Source organism: Hyperolius riggenbachi, chromosome 7 (genome assembly GCF_040937935.1).
Source record: "Hyperolius riggenbachi isolate aHypRig1 chromosome 7, aHypRig1.pri, whole genome shotgun sequence".
NCBI lineage: Eukaryota > Metazoa > Chordata > Amphibia > Anura > Hyperoliidae > Hyperolius > Hyperolius riggenbachi.
In genome coordinates, this window is record NC_090652.1 from 270,422,659 (window position 1) to 270,448,348 (window position 25,690).

The 25,690-nt window shown below is 43.5% G+C and overlaps 1 protein-coding gene across 11 annotated transcripts in view; it reads right to left on the reverse strand.

Moving 5' to 3' along the window:
* Positions 1 to 25,690, reverse strand: part of PKP4 (plakophilin 4) — a 471,364-nt gene that overhangs the window by 437,070 nt on the left and 8,604 nt on the right. The window contains exon 1 of one of the 11 annotated variants that reach the window (XM_068245725.1): positions 23,300 to 23,395. The exons of the other annotated variants lie outside the window; for them this stretch is intronic. The gene's annotated coding sequence lies outside the window, so the exon portion shown is untranslated. Of the gene's footprint in view, positions 1 to 23,299; positions 23,396 to 25,690 lie in introns of those variants that run through there. 11 annotated transcript variants of the gene reach the window in all.

Consider the following 25,690-nt stretch of genomic DNA (forward strand, 5'->3'; position numbering starts at 1 on the left):
TCAGATCTACTTTAGTTTTTTGATGCTGCTCATTGACTTCCGGGTGCCTCCTGTACCCGGTCCTCTTCTCTCCACAGCCTCCAAGAAGTTCCTTCAAGCAGCGGCAATTCTGAAACTGCGCATGTGCGAGTTTGAACTGCGCATGTGCGGTGAAAGAAAGCGCTTGTGTTGTACATGCGCATTTTGGAAATTGCACATGTGCAGTTATGAATCCATTGGCGCTGCTGCTGACCAGGAATTTCCGTAAAAATGTATACAATGTAGAGATCCATTCAAATACTTAAGAGGGCCGGGCACAGGAAATGTGAAGGTCCCAGAGTAGAACCAGCAGCATCAGGGGCCATACGCAATTCACTTTTTTGCCTAGGAGATATTTTTTCATCTTATCTTTAAAACAACTTTTTTTTTTTAAAAAGTACTAAAAAGTAGCTGAAAAAGTACAGTCCAAACTGTATCTTCTTGCTTGCTGGTGGCCTAAACGGCATTTTAATGCGAAGATGTCAAAATATCACATAGAAGAAAACGAAGGATAAAAAGTGAACTGCACATGGCCCCAGGAGTCTATGGAAGAGGTAAATCTAGCCCACACCATGGTCTTGATTCAATTACCCCCCCCCCCCCCCCCCCCAATACATTTAGCGATGAAGGGCAGATTCAACCAAGAGACAAATCTCTCTCTAATCGAATCTGATTAGAGCGAGATCTGTCGGTCCTAAACAACGCAGGCTGATTCTCGACAGATTTCACCATGGAACCTCTCAGGAATTGGCTGTGTCCGCCGCCTCGCCACAGACCCTCACCGTATATGTTGCCCATAACGCAGTGCCCATCAGTCTTCTGCTTCCCACGCGACCAGAAGTATCCTGTGGCGTGCTATAAGCAGGCAACGTGTGAGGAGCAAATGGAGGAGGAAGAAGCGGAAGATGGATGGGCACCAAGCAGTGGGCAACATAGGACAGGTAATGTATAAATGCACACACATGTACAAATGCACATTTATACACTAGGAACAACAGCGCCAGGGGGTTTGACACTCGTCCCCGATATCGCTCACCATTACCGCCATGCAACAATCACGATGTTCCGACTTCTTGCAGCATGCTTGATCAACACATGCGGGCATGCTCTTGGCAGCACAGATTTTCATCAGATTTGGATGGCTGATTAGCGACCAAGTCGAGAGGTCTATGGCCACTTTGAGGCTTCTAGACACTTAACTTGGGTTGCATGAAAAAAAAAAAAAACTTTCACAAGCATTTCAAGCACTTTTTCAAATTGTAAACTGGTATCCCTGATGCCTGCTTGTTATTACCTGCCGGAGGCCCTAGCGGCTCCCTCCCAATCGCCCTTCCCAATCATACAGCGGAACATACCTGTCAGCAAATAGCTGGGCAGAGTGTTCCTACAACAAATGTCTGTCCCAAACAATCATTAATGATCATTTCAAACGACCATTATTGAAAGTGTGCCCTCAGCCATTACAGTAAATGGCACAAAGCCGGTTAGGAGGGGCAAAGCTGTGTCTTTGTTTTACAGAATTATAGATTGGGGGCAGAACAAAAGAAAGCCCTGAATCAGATAAAGCCTGTCTGGGTGAGATAAGAAGAGAAATAATGAGATAAGCAGTAGGATACAACAATCAAGCACTACTGTATGCATAAACAGTAAACAGAGCTGCCTCCAGGACTATTTGCAATTACAAATTCTGCATTACAAACAAAAGTGACAAGATTATTTACTTTACCGGAGAGCTCTGCCTTGTGCATTTCTAAACACTACAGTCTGGATTTAAAAATTCACAGCAAAACTCTGCTGATGTTGCCCCTGCCGTGAAGTGGTGTCACTGGGATTTATCAAACTCTCGGCTTGAGGGACCGTACTTTCACATTATATAAGCACACCGCTTTGTTGTAGACATCCTCAAGCGTGCTTAAAATTTTCTGCAGCTGATTAAGTATGGTTCACTCTTCTGTACAGGAAAATGAGCCATCCTACCGCACCTGCCCACAGATGTAAATTCCCTCACTTGAGCCAAGAGATAAGTGGAGGCAGGCTCTGCAGAGATCACACGCAGGGCCCCTATGCAAAACACAGACAGAAGGAAAGGGTGGTAGAAAGAAAATCGTAAGTCTCAACGCCGACAGGCAAGTATTGAAAACACCTGTGGTTAGGAAGGTCAGAGGGATTTATGGTCATCCTATTGTTATTGAACAGTTTCAGGTTAGGATTAGTGGTAACAATCGCACAAGCAACAGGTAACGTCTGGTACACATCATGCAATTTCCATCAGCTAGACGGGTCGAATCGGAAATCAGATTGGAACCACCAGAAATAATCTGTCGGAGAGGGTGGATTTCACTGTGTTCTCCTTGTCTCATGCACAAGCATTCAGGTCTGCTTAGTCTCAGACCACATAAATCAAGGATCAAATTCCATTCAGAACACCAGCATGTAATGACTGCATTAAAAATTGCTAGTGCAAACATTGGGCCTGTGCAATGTAGGCTGCACCCATGCAATGCAAATAATATCTGTTCCCTGCTAAATGATCACATACCAGATTATCTGCTATGAAAACATCGTTACAGTGAACCTCCAGACTAAAAATCTACTCAGCAGAACTGAAAAGGCTTGGTGTTTCTTTAACAGTTTCATAGCATCAGAACTTTGTTTTTCTTATTAAAGCATCATTTTTAGCTGCATTTTTATCTAAGCTCCACCCATCAAAGAAATGCCTGATGCCTGATGCTGTGCAGAGCATGATGGGATTGCCTATGTTGTTATTCACGTTGCCTAGCAACTGCGAGAGGCGCTCAGGACACAGGACAGTTGGAACTGTGTCTCAGGCTCCCTGTCACCGCCTTTCAACTAAAAAGATGGCTGCCATCATGAAAGCAAACATTTACCTGTTCTTTTAAAACAGTGTGGGTAAGAGATTATATTACCTATCGATTTTAATTAACATAACTAATGTAACTTAATGACAGTATGTTTGTTTAGGCTGGAGTTCCTCTTTAACCAGCTTTCCTCTATTCTGACTCTCGTCATTGAGAAATGATTATTAATACTTAGGGCCCGTTTCTACTAGAGCGAATCTGCATGCGTTTCCTGCATGCAGATTCGCATAGACAATACAAGTGGATGGGACTGTTTCCACTTGTCAGGATTTCTGAGTTTTTCTGTGCAGATAAAATCTGCACGGCAGAGCCTTCAGAATTCGCACAGCGCCTTGCGGTGTGCGATTCGCATACAATGTATTTAATAGGAAATTTGCATGAGTTTTCGTATGCAAATTTTACCGCGAATTAGCGGGCATTTTCGCATAAAATCAATATAAAAGCACACAGACATTGACATGGTTAAATTCGCATACTCATTAACATATGCAGTAAAATTCGCATCCGCGTGCAAATTCGTTTGTGTTTTCCGCGACTAATTTGCACCGCACAAGTGGAAACGGGCCCTTAGTATTTATAGCGCAAACATCTTCCGCAGCGCTGTACAAAGTATATTGATTTGATCCCATCAAATCTGAAATTTATGAGTAGGTTTTACACAGGAATTCCAGGTTACTGCTCTTCCAGCCAAGACACTTCTGAAGACCAGATCCTACTAATACTACAGGCCATCTAAGCTACACAAATAACGGATATGCAGCTCTATCGGGTGATCTGGGGAAAGCGGACATTCACCTTATTCCAAATTGTGGATTGGCTTTTTATTCCTGTCTATCAAAAGACACTGCAGAACAGATGAGTGCTATTCAGTCATCCCGTGATGTCATCATCAAGAACAGAGCAACTCAGAGCTGGTCATCAGTGTCCACAAAGACCTGACCTATTTTAAGGATGCGTGTGGGATTCATTCTCCACTCGCAGTCAGAAATTCCCACATCTGTAAACCACTTGCTGCTATTCAGAGACAGTCATATCCAACCCTTGCAAACATAACCGCTGAGTATTTGACTCATACTTGCTCCCCTTTGGAATAACAGTTTCAGAAACATAACATTTATGAAGCACAGGTTTGTTTACAGAGCTGCCACAATGCTTCCCACTCCTGCGACCTGCAGACTTCTGACATTTTCTACTGGTTGCTGGACACACTGCCTCCTGAATTCCGTATCAATTTGCCCACTTCTACCATACAGTGATCTATTTAACATTGTTTCAGTTCTAAATGGCTGTATACGGCTACCTTCATCTGCATTCACAAATACTAATACTGTTCACCCACATCACAAGGCGATGCCACCTACTCTTCAGACTTCTAGACCAGATAAAACACACAACATTTAGATCACATTTTTCTCCTGGCAGATTCAAAGCACCAGAGCGGCAGCCACTAGGAGGCACTCTATAGGCAGTAGCAGTGTTAGGAAGTCTTGCTTAAAGAGACTCCGTAACAAAAATTGCATCCTGTTTTTTATCATCCTACAAGTTCCAAAAGCTATTCTAATGTGTTCTGGCTAACTGCAGCACTTTCTACTATGACAGTCTCTGTAATAAATCAATGTATCTTTCCCCTGTCAGACTTGTCGGCCTGTGTCTGGAAGGCTGCCAAGTTCTTCAGTGTTGTTGTTCTGCTATGAACTCACCCTTCCTGGCCCCTCTATGCACACTGCCTGTGTGTTATTTAGATGAGAGAGAGAAGAGAGAAGCTGCTCTAATCAGCTGGATAAATCGTCCTCTGAGCTGGCTGGGCTTTCACATACTGAGGAATTACAAACAAGGGCAAAGCTGTTTGCAGGAAGAAAAGAGCAGCCTGAAACTTCAGTGCATGGGGGAAAGAAACACACAAATGATCTCTTGAGATTCAAAAGGAATGCTGTATACAGCCTGCTTATGTATGGATGTATTTTCTATGTGTGGACATACTGTACATCAACCTACTTCCTGTTTTGGTGGCCATTTTGTTTGTTTACAAACAAACTTTTTAAAACTGTTTTTAACCACTTTTAATGCGGCGAGGAGCGGCGAAATTGTGACAGAGGGTAATAGGAGATGTCCCCTAACGCACTGGTATGTTTACTTTTGAGCGATTTTAACAATACAGATTCTCTTTAAAGCGGATCAGAGATGAAAAACTAACTATAACAACAAGTAACTTTTCTATATATCTTATCTAAAGTTTAGATAGTTTACACAGCAAATCTTACTGCAAACAGCTTCAACAGTTTATGATTATTTTTTCCTGTGATACAATGAGGGCAGCCATGTTCTGTTTGTCACAGGCTGAGGGCTGGAGATGCTATCAGCTTGCCTGTGTGTAAATTCAGACCCCTCTCCTCCTCCCTCCTCCCCTCTGCCTCTGAAATCAATGGCTAGTAACCTCCTCCTCCTCCTGCCCAGACTGAGCTCCCATAAGCCCTTGCTACAGTGCCAAGGCACTGTGAAAAGCTGTGGGCGAGGCTTGTTTAGTTTATAGGGAATTTAGAGTATTAAAACAAAACAAAAAAAGTATTTGGCTTGAGGCATGCCCTATAAACTATATGAAAGGAACACAATTATGCTATGAGTAAAAGTTTATCTCAGATCCACTTTAAGGACTCCTTACTGAGTAAGTGCTGGCTTACTGAAGAGTAATGCTGTGTACACATAATATGTTTTTACAACCCGATCGTTTTTTCCACTCGATTCTCTTATCTTATGCTCGATCTTTTTCCATTCACTTGTATGAGAAATCGAGCCAAAAAACGATCGGAAGGAATGTTGGACATGTCGGAAATTATCTATCGAACCCATCTATCAGGGTAACCTGGGCTGTGGAGTCGGAGTTAAAGCAATTTTGGGTACCCGGAGTCGGAGGTTTCATAAACTGGGGAGTCGGAGTCAGGAGTTAAGGTAGCCATACACTGGTCGATTTGCCATCAGATTCGACCAACTGACAGATCCCTATCTGATCGAATCTGATCAGAGAGGGATCGTATGGCTACCTTTACTGCAAACAGATTGTGAACCGATTTCAGCCTGAAACCGTTCACAATCTGTTGTGGTGGTGGTGCTGCTGCCGCCGCTCCCCCCGCCCGCATACATTACCTGCTCCGCCGGCGCGACTCCAGTCCCCAGGTCACCGCTGCTCCGTCTCCGCTCTGGTCTCCGGCCCCGGCATGCTTTACTTCTTCCTGCCCGGCAGGAAGTTTAAACAGTAGAGCGCCCTCTACTGTTTAAACTTCCTGCCGGGCAGGAGGAACTGAAGCATGCCGGAGACCAGCGCGGACACGGAGCAGCGGTGACCGGGTGTAGACGTGCCGGCGGAGCAGGTAATGTATGCGGCTCTATTGCGTCGGTCGTCGAGTACTCGAACGCCGCTAGCGACAAGCTCCCTACCCACGGGCGATCGACGCTAATTTTCCGCACGGAGCGATCGACGGGATCGCACGAAAAGGATCGAAATTCGGCGTGTAGCGCGAACGATTGGCAGCAGATTCGATCCCAGTGATCGAATCTGCTGTCGAAACGGCGGCGAATCGGGCCATTGTATGGCCACCTTTAGATGATTTTTGTACCAAATCCACAGCCCTGGTAAGTATTAGACTAAAGGTGGTCATACACTCGTTAGATTAGCAGCAGATAGATCATCAGATTGATTTCTTATCTATCTGATGTGTTTAGGAACATTTTTTACTAGGAACAGATTTCCAATAGATTTCAGTTTGAAATCTATTGAAAATCGATCTGATGGCATTTGCCATCAGATTTCCATTAGGTCCAATGCAAAATGATAAGCAATCTCAACAGAGCGACCTAGATTTTTCACCCTGCCAGATCGATTGAAATCGATCGAAATCGGACACAAATCGATCGATTTGGGAATTTGAAAGAATCGATTTCTGATCGATTGATGGCTGAAATCGACCAGTGTATGGGCCCCTTAAAGGTGGCCACTAATGATCCAATCTTTTTCATCCAATCTTACCATTTCTATGTAATATAAGGTAACTGCTTGAAGTATCCATTCAGTATATTGACTGTTTACCTTTATACTACATAGATTTGGTAAGATTGGATGAAAAAGATTAGATCATTAGTGGCCACCATATGAATCGGAGTCGAGGAGTCTGAGCTATTTTGGGTACCTGGAGTCGTAGTCAGTGTTTTCATAAACCGAGGAGTCAGAGTATTTTTGTACCGACTCCACATCCCTGGTAAGAACATATGGTGTATTCCCAGCATAAGAGGAGAGATTCAAACCCAGATCTCATGTCTCAGAGGCAGAGCCCTTAAAGGGAACCTAAACTGAGAGGGATATGGATATTCCTTTTAAACAATACCAGTTGCCTGGCAGTCCTGCTGATCTCTTTGACAGCAGTAGTGACTGAATAACACACCTAAAACAAGCAAGCAGCTAATCCAGTCTGACTTCAGTCAGAGCACCTGATCTGCATGCTTGTTGAGGGGCTGAGGCTAAAAGTATTAGAGACACAGGATCAGCAGGAGAGTCAGGCAACTGGTATTATTTTAAAAGGAAAAATACATATCCTTCTCAGTTTAGGTTCCCTTTAACCAGTACACTATACAGCCACTACACAGACTTCTAAATATATCAACCCCCTATTACACCAGTATTACTTGGGATGTTGAGAGGCCTGAAGCAGGACATGCACACATAATTTCCCTCCATTGATTCTCGCAGATATGATAACTGATTGACTCTACAGCACATTATACCACACTGATCATAATTTCAATGCTTTTTTTTGCCAATGCTCTTTCAAAATTATTGATTGAACAGACTGGAAAAACTGGATCAATCGGGGGTGTGGGGGATGACATAGGAGTGTCATTAGATTGATGGTCGCACTGCATCTGAAGGTGCGTACACGCACTACAAATGGAAACAACGGGTCCGCCGGACCCTCCTGCTGGGCAGTCTTTAGCCGACAGTATGCCCGTGTATACGCGCTGTCGGCGGACTGATAAGGCTGTTTCTGAACGATCCGCTGAGCTTACTGTCGGCTAAAGACCACCCAGCGGGAGGGTCCGGCGGCCCCGTCGTTTCCTTTTGTAGTGCGTGTGTACGCAACTCTACAGTGCAACTCTGCAGTTCTATAGATTTTCAACAGATTTCATGCTAAAATCTATTGAAAATCGATGTGCAGTGTGGAGTGATTCAATCCCTCTCTGATCAGATTTAGATCAGAGAGGAACCAAGCTGTTTGCCACACTGGGTGGCAATCTATGTGTGTATGGCCAACTGACTTAAAAGATCAAATGGACTCTTGCACACAGAAAAGAAATATGCATTGGTATTTGTCTGATTCAAAGGAACCAATCAGACATGAACATGCTACCTGCAGACCAGGTATAAACATTGAGTTACACATAGAAGGGACAATAGCACAAGACTTTTGGTTGCAATAACTTTTATGCAGATGGCAAGGTTTGCAGGATTGGGACTCGGCCAGGAGATTCTGGATTGATTGTGTTTTGGCATACAAATTAATGCAACTGAGGTGCCACCGGGAAGCACTTTTTGGGGCCCGTTAACGCCATATGTAAAGCGGAGCAGTGTAGTACGGAGCAGCACTGCCCTATGCAATACAAGTGAATGAAGCCACCTGAATGTCATGACAAAATGCATCTGGAAACTTTTTGCACCATAAAAAGTTAAGGGGGGTAGGCAGTGGCAAGGATGAGGGGGCACCCAGTCAGTGGTGGGGATGTGGGGGCACAGGCAGGGAAGAGGGGGAGCCCAGGATGTGGCGGGGATGAAGGGGAGCCCAAAAAATGTGTGTACCTAGTATTAGTGACTGATCTTCCTAGTCACTAGGAAGATCAGTCACTAATACTAGGTACACACACTAGGACCTAGTGGATCGTCTCAGCCGAAGACACTGTTCTCCTACTCACTCCGCCCACTGTCATGTGCCACGCTGTGGGCACTCCTCCCCTTTCCGTAGCAACAGTATGAGTCGCTAGTCTGCAGGCTAGCCTGTACAGACTTGGTAATAAACTGCTGCATGCTGTATTGAGTAACGATCCCTGTCAGCGACAGTCCTTGTACAGGTGTACAAGGCTTTAAGGTGAACCTTAAGTCAAAAAAAATAAATAAATAAATAAAAAAAACGACTTTTACTCACCTGGGGCTTCCCTCAGCCCCCTGCAGCTGTCCGGTGCCCTCGCAGCCACTCACTAATCCTCTGATCCCCCGCTGCCAGCTAGTTTCGTTTTTGCCGTCAGGCCCGGCCACGCGTAGCTTTCTCCACATTCCCGACTGTAATTAGCGCTATTGCGGCCGCAACGCGTACAAAAATACGCGTTGCCGCATATCTACGCGTAGGTAATGCGGCAACGCGCATCTTTGTATGCGTTGCGGCCGCAATAGCGCTAATTACAGTCGGGAATGCGGAGAAAGCTACGCGTGGCCAGGCCTGATGGCAAAAACGAAACTAGCTGACAGCGGGGGACCAGAGGATTAATGAGTGGCTGCGAGGGCACCTGACAGTTGCAGGGGGCTGAGGGAAGCCTTTTATTTTTTTACTTAAGGTTCACTTTAAACACTAGCATCAATCGATGTAAAGGTGGCCACTAATGATCCAATGTTTTTCATCCCCTTTTACCAATTCTATGTAGTATAAGGGTAAATTGAGTGGATCTATTGAATGGATAATTTAGGCAGCCCCTTATGCCTAGTACACTATTACATTTTCTGCTAGATTAACATTCAAATCGATTATTTCCGTCAGGTCTGATCCGATTTCCGATCTTTATTCTGATCGGGATTTGTATAGAAGTGATAGGAAAAAAACGATCAGAAAAATGATTGGAAATCAGATCGGATTTGTTAGAAATAATCAATTTGACAGTCAATCTGATGGGAAATTGCATTGTGTGTACTGTGTACCAGGCATTGTATTACATGCAAATGGTAAGATTGGATTAAAGAGATTGGATCATTAGTGACCGCCATAAGATAGAGTCTATCTTATGGCGGTCACGAATGATCCAATCTCTTTAATGCTATCTGATAGACAAATGCAGTGTGGTTAAATATTGATCCCTACACAACCAATTTCTAATCGAGAAGGGATCTATCCTGCCATATGCTTATTCTAAAGACAGGTTACCTTTAAATACCAGATGTGATATAAAGTAATTCTCAGACACGAACTGTGAGCAAACCTAGTCAATTCAATGCTCACTAAAACACAGTAATAGAACAATGTATTGCAATCCAAAAAGCCAATGCACAAAATATTAAAATGGGGAATGCAAGGGGAATTCGCACTGGAGGTGCAGCATGCCACAATAATATACTATGAAGACTTAAACTGCACAACAGACATCAATTTACCCATGAAGTCCATAAGACAAGGGATTAGTAAAATGTATTCTGCTCAGTGTGTAGAATTCACAGAGGTCTTACACAACATGACAAATGTCCATCCTCGGAACGCAGATCTGCAGCCTAATCTCGTATCTGCAGTTAAGACGCACAAAAGGACAATGAGGAGGAGTACGGGCTGTCAGCATGCTCTTATAAATGGCCAAATCACACACAAATATGGAAAGATAAGTCTCTGATGCACACCTACTCAGCTGAATTATAACCCCTGAACAACAGAGGGGGGAGTGGATGCCGCTGGCTGAAAATAAATCCTAGCCCCAACTGCAACAGGCCAGAAATCTACTAAATAATTCAAATATCTCTTAGAAAGCCACACAAGCCGGGCTAAGCTTCATCGGTCATTGACAGTAGTCATTTCCGCCCATGTCATTCACTGCTCAACCCCTACACAATCCAGCTAACACCAGAGCTGCCTGCATTGCATACCAAGCCGAGGACACACCAGTTAAACAAGAAAGAACTGTTACTTAAAGGGGACTTAAACTCAAAACTACCCCTCTGCTTTAAAATATATGCAAAAGCATAATAACCTTAATATTCATTACAAAAACTTATACAACTCCTACAATAAGCCTGCAGTGTTTACTTCTTGGAATTCCTGGGTGCACAGAAAGGGTTAATCTCCATTATTTGCATATTAGCACTGAGCAATGCCACCCCTGAGCACAGTTCAGACACAGCCGACAGCCCTGATTTAAGCGTCTCGTCCGACTGATATTCCAACATGTCCGATCTGTTTCGGATCAATAACCAGGGCTGTGGAGACAGTACAAAAATCATCAAACTAACTCTTGATTCAGTTTTTGAAACCACCAACAACGACTCCAGGTACCCAAAATTGCGCCGACTCCTCAACTCCTTAGTCTAATACCTACCAGGGCTGTGGAGTTGGAACAAAAATCACCCGACTCAGACTCCTCAGGTTTATTAAAACCCCCAACTCAGCCTCCAATTACCCAAAATTGCTCAGACTCCACAGTTCTGTCAACAACCGGATTGATTTTGCGAAGTTAGCATCAGAAAACCGATCCTGTTACTGATCAGGAGCAGTTTGGACATGTACACACAATACAGTTGTCTAATCAAATTACCCGCCGATCGGACAGGAAATTGAATCATGTGTACCCAGCATCAGGGTGGAACTTTACAAGATAACCATTTGCTATAAAGTACAGATAGCCTATAGGCAAGGTTTAATGTGCATACACGTCTGATTTTTCCAAACGACCGGTCGTTTGGACGTCAAATTGGGCGTGTGTACAAACGGTCGTTCTGGTGATAAGGCTGATTTACCAGCCTTATCAGCCGAACGACCGTTTGTACACAAGCCAGATTTAATGTCTGAACGTCCGGTCGTTTGGAAAAATCAGACATGTGTATGTACCTATAGACTGGCTTTAAAACAAGTCAATGGGAATGCATACAAATCAAAAATGTTTTGTATGAAAAAAAAAAAAAAATCACAGTGAATTCTCAGTTCAGGCTTGCTCTGCTAATTCAAATCTTATGAGCAAGTCAGAAATGGCATTGCTGCATATTTCACAGCTGGCGCATTAGTGGTCAGAGCTTCCATAGTTCACCCTCCTAGATTACTCATTCTTTGCATAGGAATGTGTCATTACTCACACTTTTCATATACATTGCAGCTGTTCCAGCAGCATTCCCCTTGAGAAAGTCAGTGATGAGACCCAGGAACCCAGAATGTTGATCAAATCTGACGGAAATCTATAGCCCAACATGCTGCACAGATAGGAATTTCAAATTATTTGCAGCCAAAATATTACAATAAGGCAGTAAATTTGTCAATCAGACATGGCACGGGAGATTGACGGCCCAGAGGTGGCAGTCTGTGCATATATGACCACCTTTAGGGCCTGTTCATACTATGTGTGCTCCTAGGCGTTTTCAGGGAACGCGTACGGGTACCAAATACGCATAGAAACGGCTCCTAATGCTTTTGAATGGGCTAGTTCACATGTATGCGTATGATACGTTTCTTATCCGCATTGCTGCATGCAGTTCTGTGCGTCACGCATAGAAACGGACGCAATGAAAGTCTATGGACGCGTATCAAAAATGCGTACTATTGCGTTTTTAGCGTACGTTTCCCTCTGTGGTTCCCATAATTCTTTTTTTCCCCCTGGGTCACGTGTGTGTGTGCAAAACGCAATAGAAAACGCATTAGAACGCAAGAAAAAGGCATGCGTTTTTCAACTTGCGTTTCTTTGATTTTATACGCGTGCTTCATACGCTGACAGTCTGAACAGGCCCTTACTGTGTCACCAATATCACATGACTACAGATAGTGACAGTTGGTCAACCCCAGCAGCTTAGCGAGGCAGGAAGGGGAGGGCACACAACTGAGGCCGCATTCACATTTATGAAACGCAGATAGCCTACGTTCGGAACTCGATCGCACGCCATCTGTGTTTCTGTCACTTGTGCTGCTGATCCCATTCAGGACAGTGAACAGGTCGGCTTTGGCGCTTTGATCAAAACTGCATGCAGCAGTGAGATATTTTAATGGACTGCGGTGCAGTGCACAAGTAAGAACGTCAGACAGCGCACCCGATGCACCTCTGATGTTCTAGCCAAATGCACATGGCAATGCATATAGGGTGAACAAGGCCTCATGCCTGAGCCTTGTGGCACACACTTCGCAAAAAGGCACCTTATAACGCAAAAGGAAAATTACACAGGGCAATTATACAATGCGAACATAAATGATTATTTAAAAAGATGAAATTACAGTAAAGGATTTGGACACAAGTTCACTTTAAGGCTGTATTATTGAGCACACAGATAAAGCAAGGCTAAGAGCGTTGCTGCCTTGCCTACACCTTCAGTCAAATAATCATTATCCTTTGTACAGAGCCAGCAGTCTTCGGAGGCAGGAAAGGCTTGCAGAAGCAGAAAACCTGTGATAACCTGGTAACCGGTGATTCACTCTATCCAGCAGCAGCACTTGTGACAAGGCTTTCATCCTGAGGCTGCAAACCTCACGCCTGGCTGCTAATGCAGAAGGGCCTGTACTGTAGCTAGTTCACAGGTGCTCATTACCCAACAAACCCTTAATAAAAGTTGGAGAAAATCATTTTCTGCACCACTGGTGTTCTGCCAGAATCTATTGTAGTCATCCAGTGTAACAGCTACAGAGCTCAGAGTGTACCTGAACTCTGGAGAATTCTCGAAAATGAAAGGTGTGTGTATGTCCACAAAATGAAGTTCAGTTACTGGGAGAGGGCATGGCTTTGATGTGGGGTCTTTGGGATGTAAATGACCAAACTGCCAATAACCCTGCCTCCTACTGTTCTCTGTGGAAGGCAAGTAAAGATGGAGATACATTGGGTATAGGGATACATTGGGTATAGGGAAGAAAAAAAAAAACAAAAAACACCACCTCCGAAATATAAACATTTTGTTGCCTGGTCACAAGAAATGCACTCAAACGGTAAATGCATCTACAAGGCTACATTCAAAGAGGAACTCCAGTGAAAATGATGTAATAAAAAAAGTGCTTCATTTTTTAACAATAACTATGTATCAATTATTTAGTCAGTGTTTGCTCAATGTAAAAGCTCTCCTCTTCCCAATTTACATTCTGACATTTATCACATGCTGACATTTTTACTGCTGGTAGGTGAGGTCACTGGAAGTTGCTTGCTTTTTTGGCAGTTGGAAACAGCTGTAAATAGGCATTTCTCACAATGCAACAAGGTTCACAGACAGGAAACTGTCAGGACCATGGTTCTCACAGTTTCCTGTGGGAGGGTCTCACCACAATATCAGCTATACAGAGCCCCCTGCTGATCCGTTTGTGAAAAGGAATAGATTTCTCATGTAAAAGGGGGTATCAGCTACTGATTGGATGAAGTTCACGGTTTCTCTTTAACAGTAATAGCAACGGTTTACAAAAAACACCCCCACCCCCCTTCCCAAAAAACCTATGCGTGAAGCATTCCACTCTGTGGTAGTACAACTGAAAACAATGAAGCTACATGTGGCACATTAATATGATTTCAGGGATACTGTTGCAGATCAGACAGGCGCAGAACGGAAGATGGCTGCAAAAAACTAAAAATTAAAAGGCTTTGTAAAGTCCTAGAAGGAGAACAAATAAGAAATGCAAAGTGTTTGGCACTACTAGGACTCCCGGATCAGGCTGCCGTTCCAAACTAGAGACGCTACCAAGAGGACAGCGGCAACTTATGGAAAGGGTGGTTAGAGGTGTTGCACTTTAGCCGGATCAGGTAGAGCCTCTTACCGCCGCTCCTGTGGCCAGCAGTCAGTTTTGTTTTTAGTGACCCTGGGGTTACGACGCTGCAGCTCACCTCTCTACTTGTCCTCAAAGAGTAGAGAGGAGGGGAGAGCCGCGGAGGGGTGAGATAAAGGAGCAGGAATAAGGGAAATTTTGCAGGAGTGCCTCTCCTGCTAGGGACACCCTTTTAGCAAGTTACCTAGCGACAATCCTGTTAGCATTTTCGGGGGTCCGCAGCAGAAAGAGGGGGGGGGGGGGAGCGGCACACAGAGGCATGTCATTAATGCCTCTGTGTTCTCCTTGCATTACCAAAAAAACCCACCTCTGGTACACTTTAAGTGACAATGTACTCTGGACAGTGCTGCAGATGATGTCAGCATTGTATGAATACTAAATATGTATATAGCACTGACAACTCCATCAGTATATAGTGGAGATAGGATTTCTGTGCAGGTCTTCATTTCATGCTGCAAAGCAGCAAGTTGTGAACAATCTGCAGAGGGTGAAGGTTTTCTGTACTGGCTGTATTATGCGGTGGGCAGCAGCATGCAGGGACGGTAGGACTGCTCAGGTGCTGCTCACTGATAGGGCACAGGCATCTCTTCTGTAAAATGCCTTTAATTGCTTCATAAGCAATCAGCATACAACATCAGTCCCACACAGACGTGGAATGGAAAAAGTCAATCAAGATTGATACCGAGATTTCCATACTAACCTGGGCTGAAAGAGTTTAGAAAGAAGTCATCTGCTGCCATCAGCAAGCAGCCTGCCTTGCATAAACCGCCATCAAGCCATTCCATACAAGACATTCCATTTGCATTTATTGCTATCATCACCTCGCTTCGCTCTGGGGAAATGGGATTCCTCAGATGGCAAGAACCACAAATGAAATAAATTAGATTCCATCATTGCTCAAATCATAAACCTCACACCAGCCGAGGAAACAACTGCACAACACCCTAAACAAAAACTTCACAATAGACTTTCCTGGCAGATCTGTTTAAAATTCAATGTGTAATCTGTTAACAATATTGTCTCAGCTGAAGCTGGGAGGGCTGTTGACTAGAGGAGATGGATGAAACAACAACAATATTAAATAAGACACCAGAATAATCTGCTCCCTACAGGCTTGGACACAAACTAAAAATCGCATGGTTGAATCTGCTGCAAACCTATCAGTGTATGGTCACCTTAAAGGGAACCAGAGATGAAGCACCCTCATGTATTTTACCATATATAATAGTGAGAACATTAGAGAAAACACCTACCTTGCTTTTAGTTTCATTCTGCACTGCACAGCTTGCTTCTAATCAGCCCTGATAAAATCCCTGACTGAGCATTCAGTCTGGCTTTGTTCAGGAATATTTATAGCTCAGTCAGGAATATTTATAGCTCAGTCAGGAATATTTATAGCTCAGTCTGTGTTCTCATTTCTTTTTAAGTACAAGCCTGCCCCCTGTTGGCTCTGCTCAGGAATCATAGCTGAGTCATAGCAAAGCCAGATTGAATGCTCAGTCGGGGATTTTATCAGGTCTGATAAGAAACAAGCTGTGTAGTGCAGAATGAAACAGAAAGCATGGTAGGTGTTTTCTCGAATGTTCCCACTGATCTATATGGTAAAATATATGAGGGTGCTTCGTCTCTGGTTCACTTTAAATACTGTGTAGGTATTAGCATGCCACTGGTCAGCTGGGCACAGAGTGAGCTGAATGGCAGCTCACCCTGCTGCCGCTCACATCCCCAGCAGTGTTAAATACTATTCCCCCTCCGAGCCGAAGCAACTGGGAAGGAAGAGTAATTTGGGGTCCAGAGATCTCTGGAATCCCGACTTACCCTTACAAGCCCTGGGCAGCATATAATATTACTGCTATGGCTGTGCCTAGTTTTGGTGCTAAGCGCTGTAACCACCTGCTTTGGAAATTCTATTGATGGACTCCTCCGACTCCACAGCCCTGATCAAAACTACAGGGGATCAAAATCAACGTAACCTTATACAATTCTTTAGTACAAAACCATCTCGTGTTCCAGCTCATTGGCTTCGTCATCTCTGCCCAGCTCCTACTGCGATTCCTTCTTATCACCATAACAGGAAGTACATCTTTGCCGGAAGCTACCCGCTATCTATATGGTAAAATCACGTCTGATCACGTTATTGCTTTTGTACGCATTAAAAAAAAAATGACATACATGACTTGCACTGCGCTTAAAGGACAACTGAAGTAAGAGGGACATGGAGTCTGCCATATTTATCTCCTTTTAAACAATACCAGTTGCAGGTCTTGGTGATCCTCTGCCTGTTATACTTTTAGTCATAGACCCTCTACAAGCATGCAAAACTGATGTTTTCTGAAAAATCTGACAAGTTTAGCTACATGCTTTTTTTTTTCAGGTGTGCGATTCAAACACTGATGCCAGAATGATCAGATAGACTGCCAGGCAACTGGTATTGATTAAAGTGTACCTGATGCGGATGTTATATTACAACTGGTACACAGAGGCATGCTCCTTGCTCATTGACATGCCTCTGTGTCCTCTCTACACTGCTCTATGTTCCTCCTTTCTGCGGTGCCGCTCCCGCCAAATCCGCCAACTAGAAGCTTGTTGGCATCCTAATAGGGGAAGGTGCATCCTTTGCAGGAAAAGCACTTCTGCAGAACTCCCACTCTAGCATTAGAAACGCCCCTTCCTTGCCTCTCTGTGTGTCAGCACAGATCTCTGCTAGTCTCCCACATAGCATGTCGCCATCACCACTAGCTGCTCCAAAATGCCATCCAGAATCGCACTGCAGTGCAAATTGGGCGGCAAGCCACAGGAGAGATAGGCAGCATTTCCCCCGCATTTTGTGTCTGTGGGGAAACGCTGCAGATTTTGAATGGATTCAGCCCTGGTGGAAACTGGCCCACAGTCACAAGTTACCCCTTATGACACTAGCCATTTGGTGAAAAGCTGTGCTCTATAAGAGTTTCAACACAATTTGACTTCATTGACTTTTAGGAAGCTTCAAGCCTCAAGTCACACTTTTTAAGCTCCCCCCCCCCCCCCCCCCAAAAAAAAAAATGTAAAGCGGAGCTGTCAGTCATACTATCTCAGAATTATTTTTTTTATACATAAATACTTAATCTACTTACATATGAATTGCACTGTCCACGTTTTGAGAGGCTTCAGTCAATCAGACTGCATTAGTTAAGTCTAAAGGTGGCCACACACGATACAATAAAATGATCTGATTTTACGGTAATTCGAAAAAAAACTGATCTGATTTTACGGTAATTCAAAAAAAAAAAAAATCGGATCTCCCTTAAAAATCAAAAGCTTTTTTTCAGTCAACTGAAAAATCCAATCGGATTTCCCGTTTTATTCTATTTTTATCAATCCGGAATGCCAGATATTTTTCTTCAATCTTTCTAACGACTGTATGGTGTGTGTTAGATTGCCAATTTATTAATATACACACCCTAGCAATTTTGTCAGAGTATCCAATCATTTTTATCATAATTGAGGAAAAATTGAACAGGTGTGTGGTACATTGGTCATATTTTTAAAATGTTAGTCAGAAAAATTGATTGCAATTCTTAAATTGAACAGATATTTAAAAAATTGTATGGTGTGTGGCCACCTTAAGGGGGAAAGTAAAGAAGCAAGAAAAAAAAAAAGCCCAGCATGCCCTGCAACTTCCTTTACCAAATAAGAGTCAGGTAAACTGGGGAATGATCATTTATCAAAAAAAAAAAAAAAAAGGAATAGTGATTTTTAACTTTTGCATTGCCTGGTTAGCATTCTTATTACTTGTTTATAAGATAAAAATAATTGATTTTTGATTTTATGCCCAACAGTTACTCTTTAAAAAGCCAGCCCTAATGGAACACGGAAATGCAGGCCAAACACGGGCAATAAGTCCTGGACGTGCTCAGTGTATTCTCTATGATTGGGTCAGTATGTCTTCAACGTTTGTCATCACTGACAAAACACCATCCAAACGTGACTGGAGATCAGAGCTGTGGAGTCAGAGCAATTTGGGGTACCTGGAGTGGGAGTTGTGGTTTCATAAACTGAGGATGATTTTTGTACCGACTCCCCAGCCCTGCTGGAGATTGTCTAACATCTCTCGATGAAAAGCTATGGAGAGGAGCAGTAGGCAGCATTACAGGAGTCCTAGTTTACATATATACCCATTTGCATATGGATGCACTCACTGCTTACCCTTGCCCTGATATTAAAGGTGCGTACCCACTCCATACTTTAGCAAACGACGGGTCCGTCAGACCCTCCTGCTGGGTGGACGTTCTGCCGACAGTAGAATCAGAAGTATTTTAATTGCCAGGCACGACTGGGTCGTGCTCAGAATTGGGTTTGGCACATACAATTGCTCAGATAAGGGATAAAAGGTATAGATAACAGAAAGGAATAAACAACAACAATAGGCAGGACTGCAGATTGATAATTAGTTATAAACATGTGTGCAACTTAGAAATTAAATACACAGGGTGCAGTTTCAACCACAATGTTACTTCCGGTGCTGGTCGGAAGATGAATCAGGATTGCAAATTATAAACAGGAGGACAAGTTAAAAACTAAAGGAAAGGCAAGGTGCCGTTCAGTTCACAGTGGTGGAGGGGGTGGGATGACCTGAAGGGAGTTCAGGAGGTTGACAGCAGAGGGGCAAAAAGGAGCTTCTGTGCTTCGAAGTTTTGGTGGCGATGGCCCGAAACCTCCGGCCCAGAGGGAGCCGGCTGAAAAAGCGGTGACCAGGGTGAGCGGTCGCCGGCAATCCTCAGTGCTCTGGAGCGTAGTCTAGAATTGTGGAGGAGGTCAAGCGAAGGGAGAGGTCTACCAATGATTCTCTCTGCCGATCTAATGACCGTCTGAAGTTAAGTTTGTATTTGTCTCTGGTGGAGGAACCAGCGTACCAGAGGACGTGTGTACAGCCTGTTGGCAGATCTCATCAGTCTGCCGACAGACTGTACACACGTTCTACTATCGGCAGAAAGTCCGCCCAGCGGGAGGGTCTGACGGACTCGTTTGTTACAATAGTGCGTGTGTGTGCACCTTTAGACACCCCTTGAAAGTAAGCCCTAGCAAGAATTTCGAGTATGATTGAAATGTAAGTTCTACCCAGAAAGTAAGCCCTAGCAAGCAGTAAGGGGCAGGGGCTAAAGGAGGGGGCATACAAGAGGGGGATCCAGCAGAGGAAGAGATGGCACAGAGGGGAAGGCAGGAGGACACAGCACAGGTACTTGTGAGTTAATAGAAATATAAGACCTCCTCTTAAATAAGTCCTAGCACATCTTTTGGTGCAAAAATTAATGAGGCGGTTTCATTTTCGGGGAATCACGGTATGTACAATGGGTCTGCAGCAAATGGCACAGAACAGTCTAGCTGTGGCTCTGGGGCAAGCCTTCCTCTATAGAAACATCAATCCCTGATATATTGGAAAGGTTCTCTGCATCCAATGGTTTGTATCCGTTTTTAAATCTCCCTTTAAACCTGTACATTTTGCTCTGTGTTTACTTGCTCTGCCCCTTGAGCTCTTCACCTCTTAGTCATTAGAGTGGCAAAAAGTAAAACATAATTTACCCAATTCACACATCAAGTGGAATTTGTGATTACTCTCAATTTCCGAAATCTAAAGTCCTGCAAATTAATACCAAAAATATATTACATTCGCAAAAAATATTTGTGCGGCACTGAAAAACGTTTATAGAAAAATTTTATCAAAAGCGCAATGACACTTCAATGAAAAACAAAAAACACTGCTTTACTGCATATTAAAAAATGTCTGCTCACCAAACCATTAAATCTATGGTGTAAATATATGTGTGTGAAACGAGTCCCCAGAAAACGCTGACCTCCCCTCGAGTGCTTTACCAGAATGGGTGCCTGTCCTCGGCTGATTTCTGTACCCTAAAACCTCAAAAGGAAGTGCCACCAGTATGAAGCAGCTCCTGGATCCACCCCTTTGCTCAGAAGACAAATAGCATCTCTGTACTGCAATTGTTCCCAAACTGGTACCTACAACGGATTCTAAAGATTGTTCCAGGTGGCAGATATCTGAAGTGTATGCCAAGCTATCACATACGGTACTCAACTATCACAGCAATCAATCGGTGTGCTAGCAGAAAGTCAAGTACACGCTACACTTCTGTTAGCTGTAGGGCTTTTGTGTAAAGATCATTCAGAAGTCCAGTGTGAGCACAGGTGACACCTGATGTCCACTGATGCTAGTGACCGAACATGCTACATCACTAAGCCTTGGTTTACACTGAAGCCAGAGCAGATTTAGAAAGATCTGCCCCGGTGGACCGATAAGGTCCTTGCAGAGACCAAAGCACAGGCCTTGATAGGAAACGCATCCATTTATCCAGAAACATTGTACAGATCAGGACTTTGCATTTTTACCTGCTTCGGACCCAACATATCCATTACAAATGGACACAAGTGAACACATTCTATGAGTACTGTAATATGGGCTCAGTTTACCTGTCCCTGTTTGCTGTGCAAGGGAGGCGGAGGGGGGGGGGGGGGGGGGGACACAAGGGAAGCATCTCTGCTGTGCAACCCCCAAACCTTCATAGAGCAGAACAGGAATGTGCTTGCATGAAGATCATTCTTCTGAGCAATAATTATTGAAAGTGTGTACATAGCTATACAGTTGCCCCTCAGTAAGCCTGGTATTTAATAAACTATCAAATGAGAAATGCTGAATAACACAATGAACCGCAGGGATAATCTGTAGTACTGTTTGGAGCAGGCCTCCAACATGTGACATCATGAATGGAGAATGAATTACTGGGTGTGGAAGCAGCGTGTTGACAATACAGCATGCTCTGTGTATAATCTGGGTTTACCTTGCCAGTAAAAAAAGGACAGGAACTACAACTGGGAGGAATCACATCACCAGCACAGAACATTTTCTCTAATTTTCTCTAATTTTCCGTAGGAGTTGTCTGCAAACTTCCTCACATGCTAAATTTAACTTCCAAACATACAGACTGGGAACTTCAGTGTCATCCCGCAGAAACGCCTGCATTCATAGTCCAAGTTCAGGCACAGTTTGTACACATAATTAATAAACTTTCAAGAGATCCTTTGATGATACAGTACAATGTAAAACCATTGCTGAACCATACTATGCGGATCGATGTGGTTGCACCAAGTGATAAATGAATTAACTGGTTGAATAAACTTTTTTTTTTTGGCATCACAAAGCACTTAGAAAAGCTCTTGTAGTGTGCACTAGCCCTCATGCTGACACGATAGTTTTTTTTTGGGGGCAGATTTACTTTCTGATTGATTGTCTGATGCCCAGCATTAGAGTCAGGTGATTTTTGTACCCACTCCATACCCATGCAAGGGCTGTGAAGTGGGAGTCGGAATTTTCATTTTTTTTTCACTTATTTTTTCAATCCTTTTTGTTCAGTTCTATGGAAAAAAAAAAAAAAAATCACTTAGAATTTTTTTTTTTGAAAAAACGATAAAAAAAAAAAAAAAAAAATCTGCTGAAGAAACATACTTGGGCTGCTGCTGGCAGTAGACAGATCTCAGCAGTCTGCAGGACAGCAGAGGCAGCTGCGCAACAGTGGCTTGGCTTAATTCACAGGCAACAACGCTGGCTGCCCATGAATGTGATCCAACATAATCCCTGCTTGCCAGGCCTTGTCAACTTCATTAAATGGCTTAAACACAAGAACGGAGATCAAAAACACCATTTCTAGATCTTCCCCATACACAGAGGTCTGCGGGGAACACTTATCAAAAGGTAAAAAAAGATTGCTGCCAATTGCAAACAGGTTCTGGGAAAATGTATCTGTACACACACAGTACAATTTCCAAATATACCTACAATAAGTATGTGGACAATTTCCCCGCCAACAATTGTGTTCTTGCTAAAATCACTCCTTTTTAAATCTGGAAACTTCAGCTAAAACTTAAAGTTTCCAGTTCTCCACTGCCCCCTCCTTACCTTCCCCATTGCTGAAATGCCCGTCTACAAAAGCACTGTTAACAATGAATTATGCATAACAAAAATTGCAGAGGATTTATCAGTCACAGCTGAGGAGGAGTTATGAGAACTGTTTAAAAAATGGCCAGGACACAGTAAGACATCCAGAAATGCACTGCTCTGCCTGCTCAAGTACAGAGGCCATAACCAGAAAGAAAGAAAGAAATCAGGATTGGTTCACACATTGTGCTGGATCACAAAAACTGACAGCAGATGCATCCTATGTATTGTCAATGGCTCTGAATGGGCTGTTTGCGACCCAGCTCAACATGAACCGAGCCCTCAGGCAAGAGTAGAGACGCTCACATATCTCGGGGTACAATGAAAACAATTTCCCATAATAAGCTATTGAATACCAGCATGTCCCCACAGAAAATCGATATAAACCAATCCCTGTGACTGGAGGAACACTTTAAATTTGGTTTTGCAAAGCTGTTATGGGTTACTGAACAAGGCACTGGAATGCATTCATAACAAGTAAATAAACTTCCCACAACAAACAAACTCCTTGCTGCATACAGAATATAAATAATAGCTATGAGCAAATGTTCCACTTTCCAATGCTGCAGCCTGTGAAGTCAGCCCTAATCAGCACTTATGTGCTACTGCAAAAATACAACCAACAGTTCTTGCCATAAGGATGCTCCCCCCAACAAGGACAACAGAGTAAAAGTGAAACTATGCATACATACATGAGGCTAACAAATGTTTCTTCTCAGCCTCCCCAGCGAAACCACCCTGTGCAACCTCTGTCCTCTATCCCAATAAAATCTTTATGGTGGGCTTGTTCTGTGGAGTCGCAGGGCTTTGTGGCTGTGAATGCAGGACAATGGGACGTCAGCATGTTTGGCAGGCTGTTATTCAGCCAATTGTACCTCAGTCTTTCAGCTACATCAATGCCGTCTGTAGGGTACAATGTAAAGGGCAGAAAGCTCCGAGGGGCATCACTAAATCCGGCAAGGAATGTGGGTTCCTCCAAGAACAACTAAACTCCAATCTGAACGAGGCAAATTTTAAGAGCAATCAGGATAGGTGAATATGATTAGTGTATAAAAGCAAAGCGGTGGACTGAATATTGTACAGGCTGGATGTGCTGAAACAGACAACGTCCTCTCTGGAATCAGCCACTGGGAGATCAGTCAGCTATGGCCATGTGACACCAAAATCAGGAAGGACAACAGATGCTAGTTTACATTTCACAGCTTCCTTGAAGAAAAGTAGACACCATAGTCTCAAGTTACAAACGCATTTGGTCAATGGAGATTTGTGATTGGGCTAAAAATACCATTTGACAAAGCCGCTCCAGTCTTCAAGAGTGTGCATGAGGCCAGAGTGCAGTCATATGGGGGAAGGGGGTGGAGCCAAACTGCTCCAATACAATTACACCCTGTATAAGGGTATTCCCCCTCAGCACAAAAGGCTGAAGATAATGAAATGTATCTCCCTACACGGCAAGATATATCCAACTCCATAATTCCAGGGGAAAACAAAAACCATTTCAGTTGTATTTATTTCATGGATTCATGGGTTCCAGAGGCTCAGTTCCTACTACAACAAAACCCAAAAAGGAGAAGAACCCACTCCAGTGGTCCATTAAGGTCTTCACACTGTACAGAACTGAAGCATACCATACATCAGGTTTATGAAAACAACTGTCCATAAAAATTGTGAAAAATGGGATCAAAACCATATCCGATGAACAGGACTGGAGTCGGAGCTGGAGTCGGTATAGAGGAGTTAAAGCAATTTTGGGTTTCATAAACTGAGGATTCTGAGTCGGATGATTTTTGTATCAAATCCATAGCCCTGGTAAGTATTATGCTGGATACACACGGTGCGTTCGTGCACTCGATTTTCCCGTCGATTCCCGTTGATTCGTTTATTTCCAACATGTCCGATTTGGATTTCGATGGATCGTTAGGTCGATTCGGCATACTTTGGATGCGAATCGACCTAACGATCCATCGAAATCCAAATCGGACATGTTGGAAATAAACGAATCGACGGGAATCGACGGGAAAATCGAGTGCACGAACGCACCGTGTGTATCCAGCATTAGACTAAGGAGTCCGAGTCATTTAGGGTACCTGGAGTTGGAGCCGGTGGTTCCATAAAGTGAGGAGTCGGATGATTTTTGTACTGACTCCACAGCCCTGCCAATGAAGACAAACATTGTGAACTGGCCCATATGAAGGCATGAGTCCATACTACAACTTCATTAGTCCAATCTCACCTGAGTTGAATAAGGATCCAGCAAAGGGCCTAGTGTGAAGTGACCCTAACAGTAATATGGGGGTTCCAAGTTCCAGTTGCCAGTTTTCTCTCCAAGTGCGTAAAATGAAAAACAAACTTTGTCTGCAGCCAATTCCTCTGGTAGCAAGATGAGACGTTTCTAGGCAGTCTGTACTCCACAAAGAGGGCAGATTCCAGGCAGGCAATGCTTCTGTCAGTTTTGAAGAACTATAGCTAGCCGCAAACTGAAATGGAAGGATCCTTTTTAAAACAGACTATATAAAGCCTTGAAGAGCAGCGATACAGGTTTGTAGTAATTTTCAATAAAAATGTACCACAGTTTCAATGTGAAACCTTTGGTTAGCATTCCCATCACATTCACTGTGCCTCATTCCAGGATCCTTGTCTGCTTATTTCTTCAGTTCTCATGTCAAACATGTGAGAATTGCATTTTGTGATCTAACAGAGGACTGACCGAGAATTAAAAATTCTAAAGTTTAGCTCTACTCTAAATAACAGACATACTACAGATTTACCCAAATTAGAAAGTTCTTGGTATAGTATCATCCATATCTGCAGCTTCCTACACACTGAAAGTGCTCATTCTGACAAATCAAGTAAGGCAAGTCTTTTCCAGGCATTGCTGTTGTGGGTTTTCAATTTCTGTTTTCCAGACATATCCATAAAGCACACTAGAACTGAGAGGGGATATGGAGGCTGCCACTTTTATTTACTTTTAAACCATTCACATGGTCTGGCTGCTGATCCTCTGTCTCTAATACTTTAAGCCTTATGCTGGGAATATACAATGCGTTTTTGCAGCAGATAGATGGTTTGATAGATAATTTCCG